Source organism: Lathamus discolor, chromosome 12 (assembly GCF_037157495.1).
Source record: "Lathamus discolor isolate bLatDis1 chromosome 12, bLatDis1.hap1, whole genome shotgun sequence".
Classification (NCBI taxonomy): Eukaryota; Metazoa; Chordata; class Aves; order Psittaciformes; family Psittacidae; genus Lathamus; species Lathamus discolor.
Window position 1 is genome coordinate 622323 of NC_088895.1, and position 18103 is coordinate 640425.

Genomic DNA, 18103 nt, shown 5'->3' on the forward strand with positions numbered 1-18103 from the left:
TCCTTGTTCCAGCACAGGCTCTCACCCTCCAGAGAATGCCTTCCTGGTGACCCCTGCTCAAGACCTGCTGGACACGGATCTTTCCTTTCCTCTCCCACGTCAGTGCTGGGAGCTTTCTGTCTGCTGCTTTTGCAGCCTGTATGTCTCAGCCCCAGCACTAGAGATTACTGCTGTCATGCATCAGGAGGACTTGGGTAAGGCTGGTCCAGGGACCGTGGCTTTGGATGTATCCCATCTGCCCTAGTGCCCGGGGCGGCTGGGTGTGCTCTGCAGGCACCAGAACCTGTGCCTTTGGGGACATGTGCACCCACTTCAGCCCTGTGGTCAGGGAATGGTGTTGGAATCCTGGGCTATTGAGGACACAGGGTTTCTCACAGACCTTTGCTCTGTGCAGACCATGCTATGGAGTTGATGCTTTGCTCAGGGCTTGGACAAATGTCTGGGCTGGGCCAGGGCTGGGCACTGCTGTGCTTGGATGTCCCTTTGGGATTGCACAGTCTGGCTTTACACCCATAGAATGACTCATGGCTTGATCTGGACCATGGCAGAGACAATTTGTTAAATGAAGTGCCCAGGGACAGATCTGCTATAAGCCACTCACCAGCTAGCACTGTGAGCACAAACAGTGGCTCATCCTTGCTGGGGTGGCTGTCACTGTGATGGCAGGACAATCCCATGGCACAGCTGAGCACTGCCCAAACACAAAAGAATGGGCTGTGACTGCCACCGTTTGTTTGCAGCCACTTTTTGGAGGGAGATACCAGCAAAGGTAGAGGTAGAGGCAGGCTACAGCACCCTCCTCCCATTCACATGAGAGAAGTGGCTCCAGGGGTGTTTATGAACTCGTAGCACATGAGTGGGTTCCCATGGGTACTTCTGTGCAGAGGGGGGAGCCTGAGAGGGTGGTGCAGCAGCACCTAGGCAAGGCATGGGTCTTCTCTGTGGATGAACACATGGACATGGCCATGGGAGAAACAGCTGAAGGCTGTGGCTGAGGATGGCCTCACCAGCAAATTGAGAGGATGAGCATGGGTAAAAGACATGAGCAGAGCAGTTGACAAGCAATTAATATTAGTGTATCATTCCCAGACTTCTCCTGAGCTATCAGGCTATGAACAAATGGCACCTGGAGTAAACCTTTTGTAAGCAACCCAATGACTGTAGGAACTGTCCCAATGCACCTCCAAATGGCTGCTACCTGTTTGCTCTGTCTCTAACAGAAGCAATGATTTTGTTGGTCCTTTGAGTGGTCTCTTAGGACACATTTCGTCGGCCTGCAAAGGTAAAACTGTAAAGACTTTACTGCCAGCCCCTGCATTTCAGAGCTGCATCCGTCTGGTGAAAAGAAATCCAGAGTGTATCTAAAGTAAGCTGCTGTTGTCTGTTCTTAAAGTCAGTGCTCAACCATGTGTAACGAACTCCGAGGCCTGTCTGAGCTCAAGCAGAATCCCAGCGTGGCTGCTTTCCTATGGAGGAGTGGTCTCGTGGTGTGCAGTAACCTCTACTGAGTGATGGCAAGAGAAGGAACAAAGCAGGAAAGACACTGGAAAGAGGCCTTCAGTTGTGCTCCCACCCAAACTGTGATCATCTCTACTGCATTGGTGGTGGCTGTGCAAACCCAAAGTCCAGGCACGCTCTGGCTGTGCCTGTAATGCAGACTGAGGCAAGCGAGTTCATCTCAGTGCCAGCAGACCATGGGTCCCCTGCATTGTGCTGCTGAGTGCTCAGAGGAACGGTAAACCGTGAAGAATAGTGAGGGGATGTCAGAAAGGAAGCAGCCAGCAGGGAGGGAAAGGCTTTTCCAGAGCGCAGGGACCGGATGTGGAGGAGAGCTTTCTGAATGTGCAGGCAAGCTGCAGTAAAGGCTGACGTGACCTTTCAGTGTCAGTGCTCAAGGCCAGGTTGGATGGGCCTTGGAGCAAGCTGCTCTAGTGGAAGGTGTCCCTGTCCATGGCAGGGGGTGGAGGTGGATGAGCTTTAAGGTCCCTTCAACCCAAAGCAGGCTGGATTCTGTGATTCAGAGAGAGAAATGAGTGGCAGAAATCTCTGCCCTGTGGTGCTTTGTGCAGGTCTGGGGGCAGCAGGAGCAGTGGGAAATCCTTACTGTCTCTTCTCCAACAAGGAGCTTTGCCCCCCAGGCCTGGTCCTCCCATTCCTCAGGAGCTGCGTGCTCTCAGGAGGCACCAGCTCTCTGGTTTCTAAGGCACCAAAGCTCCTGGAGCCTGCGGGAGCACATCAAGCATCACATGCTGCCTGCAGGGCTGCTCCCAGCAGTGACTCAGCACCCCTGCCCACCTGAGGATGATGGAAAACATTCCCAGAAAGGTCTCGGGTGCCTTTCAGGAGCCCAAGTTAGCTCTGTGTGTGAGGATCAGAGCTCCTCTGGCCATATGGTGCTGCGTCTGCTGAATGGACGTACCCACCACAGTTCTCTCTGCTCCCTTATAGCAGGGGAAGTGGGTGATATCAGAGCTATATGGGATTGTCATCCACCCTGAGGGGCCCTGTGATTTTCTCCATTATGCTTTATGGATGTCACATTACCTTCTCCTTTTGCGGGGTATGCCTGTTTTTTTCAAGGTGTTTCTGTGACTGTGGTGGCAAAGGGGGCTCTGGGCTATAGCAGAGGGTACATGGGAGAACAGGGCTGGCAGAGTGCCTGGCTCTTGGAGCGTCCAAACCAGTTTCTTCAGCCCTCGTGTTAGGTTGAAAGAAACAGAATATGTTCCCGGTGGGACAATTTGGGCCTCCAGGAGGCACGGCAGCTGTGTATCTCCAGCAGTGGCTGCGCTCCCTCCATGTCCCTTGCTTTCAGGGTAGGGATATGCTTGTCACTGTCCATCCTCTTGGCATGTTACCCTTCAGACACATGAGAGTATTTCCCATCTTGCAGGGATTAAGCGTCGTTATATGAAGGGTGTACTGGGTATGAATGGAGCACTTTAACCTTTTGAATAGGCCCCGAGTACTCACAGAGAAGAGGAGGATGGGAGAAAGGCTCCAGGTTAACCTGACAGTGTGAAGGTGGACACTCCTGTCTTAGCATTTGCAGCTTTCCTCTGTATGCAGTTCCCATGCGTAGAAGCTCTCTGGTCTTATTTCCAGACAACACCACATCTGATGGTTGTCTTTGAGCAGGTTTTTGCTTCCAGCCAGTATCTATTAGGCAGAACGCTTTAATTTAGAACTTGTAGTGTTGGTGAAACCCCCACAATCCTTGGTAAATTAGTTCCAAATCTCTGTGTTAAGACTTCCGTGTCCTATTGCTTGTTTCAGTGCAGCACCACTTTGTATCTTGTTAGATCTTCACTGGTTTGAAGAGCTCTGGGCTATTGGATTCCTGCTCCCTGAGCAGGCAACTACAGATAATGATCAAGTCACTCTTGACCTTCTCCCTGATAAATGAAGCAGAGTGAGAATCCGCAGCCCATGCTCCTGATTCCCTTCTGCACCTTTTCCAGCCTATCAGTGCCCTCCTGGTATGGGACTTGCTATTCCAGCAGTGGTACCAGCAGTGCTGAACTCAGAGGCACAGGCTCTTTCCTTGGGTTAGGTGATTTGGAGCAGTTATTTGCCTCCTGATATATGGAAATCATTCTGAACTAGCCACCTGCCCTGAGTTCTCCTAATATGTGGCTCTCAGGAATGACACTCCTTCCTCCCCATAATAAACCTGGTCTGAATTGTCAATTCCTAGCTTTAACATTTGGACATGCCTATAGGCTCATGACCAAGTTTCCAGGGTGCTTTGCTGCTTGTCCTGTCCTCTGCTGTGTTTAGCCACGCTTTCTGGTCTCTTGCTGGCTGTGTGCCTCCTTGCCAAGGATGATGTTACCCTCTTCTAGGTTAAGCCAGCCTCATTTTGAGCCCTCAACAAAAATCCCTACTGTGTGGTGCTTTTTGTGAACATTTACATTTGAGACCTCACTCGGGAGGCAGGCTTATCTGTTTGGAGTACATCATGTTCATTCTCTATTCATTTCAGATATGTGGAGCAGCCGTGGCTCCAAGGCATCTTCTGATAATGCTGTGGGAGGGGAAGGAATAACCTGAGGCCTGTCCTGCTCTAGCGTGTATTTTCTGCTCTGTGCCCTGACTATTGTCCCATGTGTCCACCAAGGGCGAAAAGTCATTTGGGAGCATGAGGTGATGGGAAGCAGGGGTGTTTGGTCATCCAGTCTCTGCCTGAACATGTGGTTCTGCCTCCGAACAAACAAGTGAGAGAGAACCTCATAAGGAAAGATGCAAATGTGTTCTGGGCTGAGCCTGGGGAGGGCTCCTGGCCCAACTCTGTTTCCCTCATGCTCACTGTCAAAAGCAGAGCAGGTCATCAGGTGACAATAAAGGTCACAAGTGCAATCTTGCCCTCTCAGAGCAACAAATTCCACTGGTTTTGTTCTGATTTAAAGGATGCCCTTGGGATCTGCCTTTGGCTTCAAGCCTAGAAGCCAATTTTACAAGGAGATTAAAGAATTGTAATAGAAAAAATCCAAACATCTCTGCTTCTCCCTTCTGGAAACAGCAGGAAATCCCTCCTCTTTCTTACAAGCACTTAACCCGGACACATCTGCTGAGCAGGATTTATGCACATGGTGAATGCCATCGTGCTGACTTGCTCCTGGCCTTGATCACAGCCCTGATCCCCTGTCACACTGCTTGCAAGTTGTCATATCTGACATACTGAGTTTCTTAGGACTTGACGCTGCTTTTGCATCACCTAGAGGTGATCAGCTGGGATGCTGAAGATGTTTAAAGGGTACACTGACTGGCCTGTGTGCAAGTGGTGACATTGCAAAGATTCACCTCTTTAGCCACTGCCTGACATTGCCTTGATATGGTCTGATCTAAGGACAAGTCTTGTTCTTTTATCCCAAATGTGAGATATGCAGCTGAGATGCTCTATGCAAACTGCTCATTCTGCAGTGCTTCCTGGGGTGCCTGGTGCCCAGGGCTCAATGTGGACCTGTTAAGGGGTAATTGCTTCATTATTGCTTCATGTTGACCATCCCTAAGTTTGAACTGTGTGGCTTTCCTTGTGGTTTGATCCTGAGGCTGCTCCTTTGGGAAATGCTGGAAGGCAGGGTCCTTGATGACCAGAGTTCAGAGCTCTGACCCTGAGGTTGCAGGCAGCACTGTCAGAGAGGCGCTGAAGTGGGTTTCCTTGGCCAGCCTGGAGCCTGACAGACTTTCCTCAGCAAATGCCAAGAGATCAGCCTTTATCCAGTGACTGGATTTCATATAATTATTAGAGTCACAGTTTGGGCTGAAGGGACCTTAAAGCTCCTCCAGCTCCAACCCCTGCCACAGGCAGGGACCCCTTCCACTGGAGCAGCTTGCTCCAAGCCCCTGTGTCCAACCTGGCCTTGAGCACTGCCAGGGATGGGGCAGCCACAGCTTCTCTGGGCACCCTGTGCCAGTGCCTCAGCACCCTCACATGAACTCTTCACCATCTCTTCATGATGAGGGTCGGCCTGGATGTGAGAGCAAACCCAGCCCTGCCTAGGGCTGACCCTTTAGGCAGGAGGTGGAGGATGAGGAGACGGTGCTGCATGAGATGAGCCTTCACTGCCGGAAGTTCTGGAGAAGTTTGAAGCTTTTTTTGTGGGAGGAGGAGGGTTTCAGGGAAGTGTCAAGAGAACATGAGATCATTTCATTGCGCTTATTTATACACCAAAGCTGGCATCTGCTGCGCCCGAGCTCGCTGCAGTCCTCAGCATTAAACATTTCATTAGCCCACAGCCCCTCTGGCAGCGCTCACACCCGCACACAGGCTGTTTACAGCCAATCCATCCATTTAATTTCTCATTAAACTTTGGATGTAATGAATTTTTTAGTGGTCAGATCTGAATAAAGCAGTTAAAATAACAAACGGCTGGGTAGCAAAGGTTTGCCCTTCGCTATTTTCAGCTTCTAATGATGCTGTGGTGGAGCCAAGGAGTGCCTGTGCTTGTTTGCTGGGTGAGCAGGTCCCTTCTGGGGGAGGTTCTTTGGAAATACCATCCTTCCAGCTTGAGATGGAGTCTTTGATCCGTGGCGGGGAAGCCAGGGAATAGTCAGAGAAGTCAGTCCCATCAACAAGCATTATGTGGAGGAAAATGTTTGGAATCTTTAAAGGGGCAGCTTCCCCTTTTCCAGGTGATGGGTTGCAGTTTGTTAAAGGCAGTTACACTGACATTAACCACCCACCATCTACCTTCAGTAGAGCTGACAGATCTTCAGATGATAACAGCTGCTACCATTATAATTAGCTGAAAAACAGTGTTTATGAGAGTCCCAGACACAAGAGTGGTTTATGTCTGTACAAGGAAACCAGCAGGAGCCTGCTGGAGTTCCTGGTGCTGCTCTGTACATCTGGTGTGATTGTGCATTTGGACACAGCATCTTGAGTGGGATGTGCCACTGCTGGCTTTCAGCTCACAAAGGCCATGGCAGGAATGAGGGACTCTGCAGTGTGACCTCTGTCATGGCCATGCCTTTGTTTTTGGCAAGAAACTGTCCAGGAGCTGAGTGATCTGCACATCTAGAATGGAGCCTGAAAGCTGCTCTGCCCTTCCTCGAGGGGGGCACCAGAGAAAACAGCTTTGCACATTGCCCAGCAGCACTGTGGCCATGAGCTGTTTTCCTCCTGTGATGCACAGCATGACCCAGTCTGGATGCTCTGCCAGCAACGTTGTGGTGAGTTTGAGGTCCAGGTCCATACCAGGTCCAAACATCTACATGTGGGTGGCTCCATGTGAGGTGTGTCTGAGTCCCACCATGCTCAGTGAGGTCTGGAGGGCAATTCAGAACATGTTATATTGCTCTTATTGACTCCTGCTCTCCAGTGCCTGGAGGTCCTTCTCCAGGTCCTTCCTACAAGCCCTGTGGTACTAGATGCTGACCTGACTCTCATCCCTGTCTAGCACTGGAGATCGCAATCTACAGCTGGCTTTGGAGGGCATGGTGAGATCGAGCCCAAAGACGCCAAAAGCAAAGAAGCAGCGGAAGGAACGAGAGACCTTGGGAAAGACCCAGACACATATGCAAGTGAACATTAAAGGTGAGGAGGAGAGGCTGAGAGATGGAGAGGATTGGAACATCAGAGCACATGTGGAGGTGGGAGGTGGAAATCTGCAGGAGTCAGGATGAAGGAGGAGCCACCTTGCATAGGTGGAATGGGAGCAGAGGGTGTTTATGAGAGCAAATGAGGTACAGAGAAGACCTCTGAGTGTCTCTCCCTTTTGTTGTATTCTAACAGCTTCTCTTTATATTTGCCTTTGAGTATTTTGTGGGCTTTTTTCTGAATAAGACCAGGGCCTGAAGTTGTACTACTGAGGAAAAGTGTGTTAACAGGCTCCTAGCTTCAGGGTCGAGGCTCATGTCTAGTCAGCTGGGACAGGAAGAAATCAATCTGTCCTGATGCCATAGATTTGCGCAACGCGATGTACATTGGACTTTAGGTCTTCCAGGGTAATATCTGGTATGAATCACTTCTAGGAGATAAATTTGCCAGACCACTGGTTCCTTAGAAAGCCCTGAGTTATTGTATTTATTCCCACTTCTTAGCTGGTTTGTCTTCAGGAGCCAGGCCATATCCAGGCATAAGCAACATTGACCTCCCAGCAGGTGCATTGGTGTGTGTGGTGCCTCAAAGGCAGTCTCTGAGCATCTCCGCAGGTGGCTGGGTGCCCAGATCATGGCTGCTCTCCAGCACTGCCAGTGTGAGCACTTCCAGAAGCGCGGCTCTCCGTCCCTGCGATCACAGGGTCTAATAAATAAATCAACAGAGATATTATGCAAGGAATGAATTACCCAGCAGCTCCATATGAGCTACGCTTGATGCAGGGAAGGACCTCACCTGCCTGGGCTCAGCCAGCCCAGGGCTGCCTCCGTGGGAGTAACGGCATGTTTGTGCATCAGTTGCTGAGCCCAGGAAGCCTAAGCATGGAGAAGACAGAAAACATCAAAAGGACACTTTGGCACGTACTTAACATTTGATATATTTTGTGTAAAATAGCGAAAAGAAGGTTTTTAAAATATTCATCTCTTGGGAAGGCAACTGGGAGGATAAAAGGCTCCCAATCTGCAGGGAAAGGGGGAGGAGATGGGGGCTGATATATGTCATCTTTGACTGGCAAAGGAGACGATAGTGGGTGGCTCCTGAGAGCACCTGGGGTGTCTTGCGGGTGCTGAGGGTGAGAGGAGATGGGAAAGAGCCCTCAAGCTCTCTCTGCCAAAGCCAGGTACATCTGGTAACTGCAGGCAGCACTACCTAAGAGGCAGCAATGCCACCTCCCAGGATCACAAGTCTTATTGTAGGTGATATCATTGTCAAGGTGCCAGCACCTGGAATCCTGATACAAAGTAGAGTTCTTAGGTTTTATTTTGCAGAGGAACTGCTTAAGCCCCTGGCCTTGGGGAGGTTTGGAATCATTATCTCAGCACAACCCAAAGGTTTGGGCACTGGGGGATAAACCAGTCAGGTTTGGGGGTTGGTTTGTTTTATTTTTAGTTGTCTGTTGCTAAGTTGGGCCCAAAACTGGGGGCAGGGGAAGGGCTGAATGTCTGATTTATAGTATGTGGGCCAGTGATGCAGGTGCCCAGGGGCTAGAGGGACTGCATCATCGCTCCTCACTGAAAAAGCAAAATTGATGGTAGGTACATGCGTGCTCATCCTCCATCACCAGCCTAAATATCTGTATCTGTTCTCCCTCCGTATGCAGCAACATCAGGCGTATATGAGAGAAGGAAAACAACCTGTTCAGAAACCACAGATTCATCCTTTGGTGCCACCGTTCAGTATCACCCTCCAGTACCACAGGTGAGACAGCCCCTGGACTGCACTGGAGGTGGAGGACCATGCACTGAGAAGCAGGGTGGAGAGGATGGAGGCAGCATCTGGGCAGGGTGGGCAGCTAAAACAGCACCTCTGGCTGGTCAGAAGAATAAGATCTCATTTCCCAAAGCATTTCCATTCCCATTCTCTGTTTTGTTTTCAGTGGAAACTAACACACAGTTTCCTATTGGAGGTTCCTTGTTTTGATGAAAAATCAGTTTTCCATTGAGCAGAGATTTAAACATTCCTGCCTGCTGTATGAGCAATGAAGAGCGTATATCACACTGGGGGGAAGGAGGAGTGTGTCATGGTAAGCAGTGACTGTCTCAGGTACTTGGGCTTGTGACAGTAAATATCTGCTCTGAGCTCCCTGGGCAGCAGAGAGCTGTTGTGAGGTGGGATGTGTCACCCCTCTTTTGTGTCCAGTCCTTTTCCTGAATGGTGGAGACACTTGGGGGTGGTTCATTCACCCCACAGAGGTGCCCTGGATGGGGCAGATGTGCTGGGACTCTTACATCTCCTCTGATGGCTGGGGAAATCAGAGCTACCTCATCAGATTCCAGTGTCTAGTGTCAGGACAGTGAAAGTGAAATAAGATGAATCCCTCCTCGTGGTGCTTGCATGTATAAATGTCACCATTGGATGCCATTCTCTCTTTGAGCAATAGTGTTTGCTTGCTTGGCTCGCTCCTTTATATGTTTTGCTTCTCTGGAGGAAGAGTGAATGGTCAAGTTTCCCCTAGGAAAGGGAAACTGCCGCTGTCCCGAGAGCAGCCAAGCCTGCAAGGCAGGAGGAAGAACATAAAGCAGCAGCAGGAGGAAGCTGGGCTGTTGAGGTGAACAGGAGCAGAACTCCCAGGGATGAAACTTCCAGGAATGGAACACGACTGTGCAGAGTCTGCTGCAGCTTCAGAAAGCTGCTGAATTGGCTGAAAGCAAGCCTGGAAGCAGGGACCTGCTCACAAGGGCTCTGGAGGCGGGGGGAAAGCTGCTAATGAGCCTTTTCATGTCTGTGCTATCTGATCTAATTCTATTCTGACACTTTGATTTTTCTTTCTGTGTGAAAGCTAATGTGTTTTATAAATAACACCTGTCCTTGAACTGACTGATCACTGGGGAGCTCATTCTGGGGAGAAATACTGAGCAGAAACACCTCAAAGTGGTGTCTAAATTGGGGTCCCATCACAAGTGCAAACACTGCATCACGCATGAACTAGTGCTGGTTTTCAGGATGTGAAAAGGAAAGGGTTCAGAACACATTTATGAAGACATGGCAGACCTTCACTTGGATGGTTAAAGGCCTTTTTGCCTCTTCTGTCTTTTGGAGAGGAGCCTGCCTGGGATGCAGCTTGGGATGTTCTTTAAGGCCCTGTATGGGAGAAGGTTTCTAACACAGTGGAGCTCTTTCAGGCTTTTGGACAAAGACAGGATATTGTTGAGAAGCAGCAGTCAGTAAAATGCAGATGTAGAGGAGCTCACAGTGGGGAGACATTGGTTGCAAGTGGAAAGCCACCCTGACTTGGCACTCCTGAGAGCTGGCTGGGGACTTGCGCTCTCTTTCTGCAGTCAGATGGGACTGTGAAACTTTAATTTGCTGCCCTGCAGTTCTTGCAGCCTCTCAACCCCCTGCTTGGCTTTTCCCTCCTCTTGATGGTCTGCTGTTTTGGGTGTTTTCTCCCCAAACTGTCCCCACATTTGTTTACTGGGGCGATTTATGTGTTGTTATTTTCTGCGTGTATCTTGGAGGTTTCACATGCGTTCATCTTTCCTCTCTGGGGCTTCTCACTTCCTCCTAGTCAGGATTTCCTGCAGGGCTCTGTCCTCTGCAGCCCTGTTTCAGCTCATTTTGCTCAGCCTCTGCCTGTGTAAAGCTTCTTCCAGGCCTCATGTTTGCCCCATCTGGGTGCTCTCTGAGCAGGTACCCTGATTTACTACCTCAGATCTCCCTATTTAAATCACCACATACATGAGCTGCTCTTTTTCTCAGTTCTAGCCCCTCTGCTCCCTCACCCAGCCCTGCCTCAGAAGGTTTGTGCTTATTTGTATTATTTCCCTTTGGGTTTTGTTATTGAAGTTTTTCATGCTGGTGGAAGAGAAACAACTCCAGCTCCCACTGGATTCCAATTCTGACCATAAAGGGATCCTGTACAGCTGCAAGATTGCCTGAACGTATCAAGTTTTTCAGAGTTGAAGCCTGTGACAGCATCTCCTTTCCACGATTGTTAAATCTGTGGAGGAAAAGGCTCAGATCTGCTGCATCCTGAGCATGTGAAAAGCACATCTTCCTTAGCTGCTGCCTGTCAAGATCCCTGATTCTTTCCATGATCCTTCACTGAAGGGCAGTTCCCAGCTTCCCAGTTGGCTCTTCAGAAAGAAGAGGATAAACTGAGAGGTTGCCAGAATTGCCTGCTGGGACCAGCAAACATTTGGGATCCCTCTGAAGCTCCTGATGCCCTCTGCTCCTTCACTACAATGGTAAGATTCTAACTCAGAAATGAGCTTTCAGAGCAAAGCCTCCATTGCTGAATTTACTGTGCTTGGAGAGGCACCGTGGAGTGCTCCAGGGGAGCACATGAACTCACTTCCTTCTGGACAGCACTAAGCTATCAGAAGCATTTTAGGAGCACTTTGTAAGTGCTCCAGCTGCTGGTGGAGATTGAGCCCAAAGGACTGGGCTAAAGCTGCAGTGAAGTTAACTGAGTGTATTGTGCGGACGCTGGGTCTCCATCAACATCACTCACTGCAGGGGAGGGAACAGAGCTCAGGCTCTTCTGAACACTCTCCAGAGCTGAGATCAAGGATGAGATAATAATAATACAACAACACATTTGATAATGAGTGATAAGTATCCTGGTGACTTCCAGGTGTTGCACTGAGATCCCAGTGGCCCAGGTCCACACCGGTCGCTGTTCTGTGCTTCAAACAGAAACATCACATTTTTCTGGCTGTAAAAGAGTTCTTATTTTTCCAATAAGAACTTTTCTGAGCACATCTTTTTCCCCCTTTATTGCACGAGCTACTTTTTCAGCAGTAGTTTTAAATCCAGAAGTTTTGTACAGATTGAAGTGTGTATTTTTTATCTTTTCAGATTTTTTTTTAATAGAAATATAATGGTTTTTTAACTTGTAGGGTTTTCTCTTTTCCCCCTGCCTTTCCAGCCTGTTTTCTGATGACGTGATATTTTCTCGATCAGCCTTTCCCAGACTGTTCACCTCCCTGTTTCTTTGTGTCCCTGGGAGTGTTCAAGGCCAGGTTGGACAGGGCTTGGAGCAACCTGCTCTAGTGGAAGGTGTCCCTGCCCATGGCAGGGTGTTTGAACTAGATGAGCTTTAAGGTCCCTCCCAACCCAAACCAGTCTGGGATTCTGTGTCTGTTTATCACTCCTTACCACTTTGACCACTGCCCCCCAAAATCCCTTCTTTAGCTGTTTTAGTGATTTAAAATAAATTTGGTGGATAGGACAGGATCTGAAAGACAGTTCTTGCTTGAAAGGCTGCAGCATGCACTTAATTATTACTCCTCTTTATCCTCTACCGTCTATTAGAATTAGGCTGGGTTGCTGCATGCAGGTGGTTTTGGGGAGGGTTATGGCTACCAAGGGATTCAGAGATACAGTCAGAAGAGAAACATGTTGGGGGACATGGGGAAGACCCAATGATATCCGGCTAAAGAGGGATTAGAAGCTATCTATAAAAATATGTTAGTGCTGATGTTCACTGAACAGCCTTTTCTTACCTCTCCTTTGTGCAGAAAAGGGAATTTGGGGGCTCTGTGTGAAATGCTGGCAAACTTTACATCTCCTACATGGAAGGATCTGGAAACCAGCCCTGAGCAAAGCGATGTGGAGGAAAGTTTATTCCTATGTTTTTAATCAGTCACAATGAAAAGCCTGATTTGCTGTGATTGCCGCTGATGCGATTGCTTTGACATCTTTAGATTTGTTCACACTCTTAGTCCAAATATGTGCTATTTTAAAAATTGATACAATGCAGAATATAAAAGGCACAGATTCAACACTTGCATTAAATTCAATCAAAATTCTAAAGCAATCTCTACGGTAGTATTAAAATTACAGATATTAACAATCCACTGATGAATTCACATCATAAACAGCATTTGCATTATGCATTTTCTCCTTATGCCTTCGATTTTCCATGCAAATAAGTAACTAACCCTTGTAACAAAATATTATTATTGCATAACAAATTCCATTTTTCTGTAAGGAGGTAAAAACCTTCTGCACCAAAATTAGTCATTTTTTTAATGGCAAAAGCAATAAAATCACAGACACAGTGTCAAGCTGGCTGCATTTCCATGGCAGAAATGGTTTTATCTCTTGGTCCTAGAAATGTCTCTTTCACAGAAGAAAAAACCCCAACCCAAACAGCTGCAAGGAGTTGTTTTAACCTTACACTACTCCCAGTTTCATACATTTCTCAAATCCAGGCTGATTTTAGCTTGAATTCTTCCCATGGATACACACTGAATGAATTAATTTCCCTCCTAGTCTATTGTTAGTAAACAGTTTTGCTTCAACTACACTTAGAGGGGTATTCCTCCAACTTGAACACTGAGGGCTACAGTAAGTTAAGACAGAAATGGATTCAAAAGGAAAGCTCCTGCTCTAGGTGCCTGTTTGGGAGCTGATGGGAGTTCTGTGTTCAACATGAGACCATGAGCTCTTCAGTGCAGGGGCATTGCAGCTGATGTGAGCAGAGAGCCTTCACCTCCTTGTGAAAGTGGGTGAGTCAGAATTCAGGAGGTGACACTTTCCCTGTGCCTGTTACAGACTAAAAAGCACCTAGGCATAGACTTCAGCCCTTGTCCCCCTCCAGGCCAATGCAATGAATTGGCTTACTCACCCACCAGACCCTGCACACATCCAGGCCTCTGCTGCCCAGATTCCTTCTCTCTGCCCTTCACGTTCTCAGCATGCATGGGCTGATGCAAAAGGGTCTGGGTTGAAGGGGGGGGGGGGGTGCTTGGATCTGCCACAGGGCTGAGGAGAGGATGGGGCTTGGTCACTCCTTTCACTCCACAGCTGGATCCTGGTCCCAGCAATGGCAAAGCAAAGCCAGATGTGTCTGGGATGCTGCAGCACTTGAAACCTCTGCCTAGATCTTGAGCTGCTTCTGGAGGCAATAGCTGTATTTTCTTGCAGAGTATCACAGTGTCTGGGTGTGCCGCAGCAGTGATGTGCATCTGATGGGACTCGGGGCATCCCGAATGGCAAACGGATCACAGTAAGTGGTCTGATGAGGCACATCCATGACATATTTCTGTGCTTCTGGTAGATACTATTTCCAGCTCCTGTTCACAACCGCTGGCTCTCCTACAGGACCCTCAGGTCCCTCTCATTCGTCTTAGGCTCATCCTAAATTGCATTCTTACTTCTTTCTGACCTGTTGTGTTGAACTGTTGAACCCAGGCTGGGTCCGTGCTGATCAGCCTGTTGGCTGTGCTGAGCAGATCAGGGTTGAGCTGTCCCTGCCTTTCCCACAGAGAGGAAGCCAACGGTATCGATCTCTTCCTCAGCTGCAGGTTTTCATGACACCTCCTGCTCTGAGACCTCTCCCCTCTTCCCAAAGTGGCAGGAGTTCACTTGTATGAAGGGGCTGGCAGACAGTTGGGCAGACGAGACAGTGTGATCCTGTGAGTCTTTGTTCTTCATGAAACCAGGCTAAAAATGAGCTTTTCTCAGTGCGAGCAAGTTCACATTCTTTCTAAGAGCCCTTTGATGATCAAACGCTTTCTTATTTTATGATGTTTTATATTCCCTTCCCGAAATAACAAATTTCCTAATAGAATCAGGCTATGATTTCAAACAGCTTCTGCCATAATCCCACAGTGTTTCTTCTAAGTTTGGCTTCTTAAATCCAACTGAACTTTTTGTAGCACAAGGCAGGAGGGGTTCAGGATCCTCAGTAGCCCAATCTCTCACAGACCCAAGAAGCCCAAAGGAATTACAAAATCTTTTAGCTTGAAAGCACATCTGGAGGTCATCTAGTCCAAGTGCCTGCTCAAGTAGAATCACCTAAGCAGGTTGCCCAGGACCATGTCCAGTTGGGTTTTGAATATATACAAGCTGGGAGGCTCCACAACCTCTCTGGGCACTCCGTGCTTGACCTCCATCACAGTAAAAAGGTTTTTCCTTGTGTTCAGGCGGGATTTCCTATGTTCTATTTTGTGCTCGTTGCCCCTTGTGCTGTCACTGAGCAGCACTGGGGAAAGTCTGGCTCCATCTACCAGGTATTTACACTTACTGATAAGATCCCTCCTGAGCCTTCTCTTTCGCAGGCTGCACAGTCCTGGCTCTTAGAGCATGTCCTCACAGGAAAGGTGTTCCAGTCCCTTAATTATCTTAATGACCCTTTGCTGGACTTGTTCCACCTCTTTTATTTAAAAAATGGAAAACAAAGGAAACTGCACAGTGAGTTTCTTCATTATTTGCTTTAACAAACCACCCTCAGTGGAATACAAGGAAGCCTGTAGCATGTGTTGCACTACTGTTCCTTGGCTGTTTGTCACCAATGGAGACCACTGGGTTCTGCCATTCAGCAGCTCCTGCCAAGAGCAATGAGAGCTGGCAGCTGTTTTACACTCTGGGTATCTCGTACCTTGTGCCTGGATGACTGCTGCTAAACTCAGACAGCATCCCTTGAAGGAGTGACGGGAATTCTGCTGAGCACAGGATGTAGCCTGGCATTAAAACCCCCCAGAGGACAGGGTTAGCTAACAATTACAATTACTTCTTTGTGAGCAAGTCAAGCCAGAGAGACTAATTATAAAGTTAAGGCCAAAAGGGCAAAGCAACGTTCATGGTGGAGAAAAAGAACTGTTTGGGAAAAATCACCCACAATGCTCAGGACATGGGTTTCCTAATGTTGGCTTCATAGGGCTGATGTTTAGTTTGTTGGAGACCAGGAAGGACATCCTTTTTGTGGGTCTGACCTTCTTGATCTCTTTTTAAGAGGAAGTTGATGTTTCTTGGAGGAACACGGTATCTAATAAGAATCTAGAGGTGTATAACCACTTAATTCTGTGGGACATGGAAGTGTATAAGTAGTTTTTCAGCCCTGTCTTGTTTGCCTGTTTCTTCTGTTGGAAGACTTCATTGTGAAAAGCTCCGCTTGAGTTTCTCAGGATGCTGTTTCCCCCAGGCTTACACTATTTCACATTTGGATTGGCTAGTACAGCTTGCATTGAGCAATAAGGCTTAAATGTGGGCCATTTGATTTCACTACATAATAGGTGAAGTCTAGCAGCATTTAACCAGAGAGCCTTGCTGTTTATTTTAGTGGAATGAGGAGCAGATAATTTTTCCTCACTGAATGTTCCTTTATTGTCTCCCTTTAATCTTTAATTTACAGGTTGATTTCCAGTGTGGGTTACATGAAAGCATGAGGGTGGACCTGCAAAGCCTGAGGAATGCTCCTCCAAGAGGCATGGGTGTGTTCATGCAGGCATAGAATCGAGTTGCAGAGTATCTGGCATTGGGAAGGACCCACAGGATCAGCATCAAACCAAAGGGTAAGGGGAGGGGCAAAGACATTTTGGCTTTTTGCAACAAGTCCTGACAGTTTCATATAATAAATCCTTACTGAGAGCAGGAGCTGCCACTGTGCCCTTTGCTGTGTGCTGGCACTCTCCTGGGCCCCAGGAGTATTATCTCCATGCCAAGAGGGATAATTCAGCCCTGGGCAGGACTTGGGTGCCTTCCCCATGATGGGCAAGGAGGGAGATCAGCCACATCTATCCTGTACGAATGCAGTGGTTTGCTGCTCTCACCTTGTGCCATGACTTCCTTATCCTCAGATTACATCTGGTTGTTTCTTTATGTTTCTGATGTTTTATGAAACCCTAAGGGCTACATCCTGCGTGTGTGAGATGAGATGAGAGTCACATGGATGTGGCTGGGTTTATGTGCTGTGGCTGGGAACAGGAGCAGAGCCCACTTACTGTTCAGTTTACCCATGCAGGCTTTTGGTTTCTGTTTTGCTCTTAGGTGCACAGCCATCTGCCCTTCTACCACAGCGCTGTCTGCCATCTGTCCTAGGGAGATAAAATAACTGTAAACTCCAAATGCTCACAGGCTGCAGAGTTAACAGCTGAGACGTTCCTGAGCATGCTGAACAGGAGGCAGCATATTACTAATTTGCCTTAGGAGTCTTCACTGGGTGGCTGGTGTCTCACCCAAGCTATTTGGGCACATTTGGCCGAAATTTAACTAGTGGAACAAGCAGAGATGCTACTTAGGGCTGTGCTTCATATGGCACAATGACTGCCTGCCTAAAGAGATCTCTGCTGCCTAGAGGGTTGTGGCATGGGAGCTTCAATGAAAGGGATCTCCTCCTCTGAGTGCTCCTGCTTTCTAGGACGCTGTGCTCAGACAGCCATGACGGTTTGTGGGTAGCTGGTTTCTAACAAAGCAGCATCCTACATCACTGGTCTGGCCAGCATTCTGCTAGGACCTGTGGGGAGGGTAACCATGGCCATCCACCACCTGCAAAGGGGCTTCCTCTAGAGGGATGAAGCCTTGGAAGGAGCTGCCCTTCCTCCTCGGTTCCTCTTCCTCTTGAGGTCTTCTGCCTCCTGGGTTCCTCTTTATCAGAGGTGAAACAAGATAAGCTCTTTTATTACTCAGACATCCACTCCTTGCAAGTCACCAGCCAACACGAAGGCAGGGAGCCTGGTGTGATGATTCACATGGGGCTATGTTTTTTTCCAGTCTTTCTTCCTTTCCTGGCTGTGGGTGAGGAGGCAGACAGGAGCAGAGGTATCCTGTCCTGTTCCCCCCCACCACTTCAAGGTGGCAGAGGGTCTGTGTGCACCACAGCACTTTCAGAGAGATGAGAAACTATCCCTACAGGCCCTGTTTGTCTGCTAGGAATGCAGCAGAAGGCATATTTCCAATACAGATGATAGCTTTGTGGGCCTAAAGTGCTCAGAGCAAAGCTCCTTCTTGACACTTTTACTCTACAAAGGGCTTTTTCCACCTTGTTTCACTCCCAAGGCTTTTAATAGCTCTGGCCTTGATCTCTTCCCCAGCACATGAATGACAGCTGCAGAAGAACTATAACATTTTAATTGACATTTGTGTTTAGAAGCTCAACTATAATTAGAGGCAAGTGAATCATCTGCAAGAAAGAATTCAGGCTATGCTGCCTTTCTTCCTCTTTGGGAGTGTTCTATGAGCAGGTCGCTGCACTCACAGGTCCATTCTTCACTGACACTTACTCATGGGTCTCCTTGTGTGCTGCCAGTGTGAGCAGCCAGCGGCAGGGCTGGG